The 2,976-nt window shown below is 43.9% G+C and overlaps 1 protein-coding gene across 1 annotated transcript in view; it reads right to left on the bottom strand.

Moving 5' to 3' along the window:
- The window catches only part of Spaca3 (sperm acrosome associated 3), a 41,372-nt gene that overhangs the window by 37,653 nt on the left and 743 nt on the right, over positions 1-2,976 (bottom strand). The gene's annotated exons all lie outside the window — the stretch shown is intronic.

Genomic DNA, 2,976 nt, shown 5'->3' with positions numbered 1-2,976 from the left:
AAAAAGAAGAAGAAGAAGAAGAAGAAGAAGAAGAAGAAGAAGAAGAAGAAGAAGAAGAAGAAGAAGAAGAAGAAGAAGAAGAAGACGAAGAAGAAGAAAAAAAGAAGAAGAAAAGAAAGAAAGCTCAGATGGGAGGATTGCAAGATCAAAGCTGGGTTGAACAACTTAGCAAGACCCCGTCTCAAAATTTAAAATTTTTAAAAAGGGCTAAGGATGTAGCTCAGTGGTAGAGTACTCAATCGCCAGTACCACACCTTAAAACCTCTGAAAGTGAAAAGTGAGCAGTCTATCTAAACAGAATCCTGGCAATAAGAAGAGAAAGACAGTGGCAGGCAAAAGGATAATGCTTCTCACAGACATTCTGAAGGAACACAGAGAGGTTGAGGGGGTGCTCTTGTGGAATGCAAAGGGAAGAAAGGACAGATAAGGGTGGTGCCTCAAGAGAAAGTGTCCACGGCAGAGAGGCACCCACAGAGCAACTCTGTTTCAAGGAGCAGCTCAGCGAAAGTGGGAGATAGGCCTTGGAGAAGAACGCTATTCCAGAACTGACCAACCTAAAAAGCCTGTGAGAAGTGCTCCCTGAAACTTTGGGTCTGGCTACCAAGTTCTCTAAGGAGTCTCAAAATGTAGCAAAGCTTGGGTTTCTGTCCCAGGAAAAAGAGGACTAGCCAGAGAAGCAGCACTGGGAAAGCACAGCAGGTAGTGAAGAGTAAAGAGGAGATGGAGGCTCAGTCATTGGCCTCAGAGGACCACAGGAAAGAAGACCAAGTAGAGCGGTAGCCTCATGCAGGTATGGGCCTGTAGGGCAACCCAGAAGGCCATCTGAGCCCATGCTGTTGGAGCTAGAAGTGCTGAGCCTCGTGCTTGTGCAGCTCCTCAAAGAGTACACAGCGACAAGTTTTGGAGCACCTACTATGTGTTAGACAATGGATTAAAAACCCTACAGGCATAAGCCCTCTTGATCCACATGTACTTGAATAAGCTCCCTCAGTTCAACACACACACACACACACACACACACACACACACACACACGGTGGTTAAGTCATTTGCCTAAGGTCACATAGCTAGTAAGTGGCAGAGCTAGGGTTTGACTGTCTCAGGCCATGCTCATAATTGCTCTCCTACACCTTAAGAAGACAGATACTTCTACTTCCATTTCTCCTATCCAGCGGGAAGACTGGTGGGCAGGAGAGGTGCTGAGAATGTATTTCTGGAACGAAAGAGCACTGAGTCACCTATTCAGGGTATCCAGCCCCGCTTTTTCACTCCCCAGACAGCATGAGGAGCTTTCCTGTTCTCCTCCAGCCCCTTCTGCTTATGTCTTGCCTTCCCATTGTATTGCCGATATCTGTTTCCACATCTGTCTCATCCATTAGGCCAATGAGAGTTTCTCATCCTTGAATCTATATTAGAATCTCTTTTGAACAATAACAATGGCTAGGTACTACTAAAGACCATTTAATCAGAATCTCTAAGGCTGGGACTCTGGCATTAGTATTTTTCAAGCTCTTCCAACTCAGATATGCCACCAGGTCTGAGATGTACTGTGCAGACAGTGAGCACTTCAAGGTCAAAGTCCAGGTCATGAGTCTTTGAATCCCCAGGGCCCAGCAGAGAGGCTGATTCCAAATAAGTGCTTGACACAAGTTTAATGAGAGGATGAATGCAGATAGCAGGAGATAAAGATCAAAAATACAAAAGAAAAAGGGAAATCAGGGAAGCATTATGCAGACAAAGAAAAAAGGAATGATTTGAGAGTCAGAGGCAGAAGAGAATGTTTAAGATGCCAAGGGGCAAAAGAAGAATGTGGATGAGGCTGCATGATCATGAGGCTTCCTTGCATAACAAATCTCTAGTTAAAAGTAATAAGGCAGCTTCAGTGCTGAATAAACAGCACATGCAGCAGGGAGGAATGAGGGGAAGAGAAGTCAAAAACGTGAGTCTGGCTAAGGCTGTAGCCATGGGCTTTGGGCCCAGGACACACGGCTCTGGTTGGAGATGAAAAGGGTAAGCGCCAAAAGAGGAAGAGAAATAACAGAGCCGTAATCCTGAGAATAACGAAAGCAGGAGAAAGAATACAGCCAAGATGATAGAATTCATAATGGAAAAATAAAATGGAAAAACAGAAGAAAGCAAGCCTGTGATTAAGAGGTGGCATGGATTTGTAAGCCATCCATATGCATGTTTATTTGGAATGCCATTGTTTTAGCAGCGAGAGGGATTATAGGTAAATAAAATATGCAAATGCATTTCACAATAAAAAAAAAATCCTGTGATGAACAGCTGAGATAATCATTGTGAAAATTCTCTGAAAAAGACAACATGCTGCAGAAATACAAGGTGGCATGACTATCATTCTAAGGTGAGATCATCCAGCAGAGGTAGCTCTGTGATCTGGAATTTGGCACACTGAGCATTAATCGCAAAGGTCTAAAGTCTCTGGAGTTCAGTTTCAAATAGCTGTCAAAAGATTGGCTCCCCAAAGCTGGGTCTTGGAGGAGAGCAGGATATAAGCAGTGAGAATAAGCAGCTAGGTACCCTGGGGGACAGGTGAAGTTGGAAGAATTAGATTTGAGTTTCTGACTCTGTATTATACTGGTACTGTGCATACAGTATTTCATTCAACCGTCAAAATAACTCTAGAGGGGGCCTGGCCCTAGCTCAGGCCTTTAAGTGGCTGCTTCCACACAGCTGTCAGCCTCAGGTTGCTGGAGTTTGAACCTCACAACTCTCCCGCTGGCCAAAAGTGCCCTGAAGGCATTCGAGGAACAAAAAATAAATAAATAAAAATAACTCCAGAGCCTTGAATTGGTCCAAGACTATGTTCACTGTTGGAGTTCCTTATGGCTCTCTTTTCATTCCATAATCTTGTCCTAGTCCTAGCATTACATCCATGACCATAACATTAATAATAATGTGACATTAATAAGAACGGACCAGACAGAGGCTTTAACCCAGTCTTTCCGAGATTTA

This window comes from Octodon degus, unplaced genomic scaffold (assembly GCF_000260255.1).
Source record: "Octodon degus isolate 3935 unplaced genomic scaffold, OctDeg1.0 scaffold00072, whole genome shotgun sequence".
Taxonomy (NCBI): domain Eukaryota; kingdom Metazoa; phylum Chordata; class Mammalia; order Rodentia; family Octodontidae; genus Octodon; species Octodon degus.
Note: the sequence above shows the minus strand (reverse complement) of the source record. Positions and strands in the feature narration are given on the sequence as shown.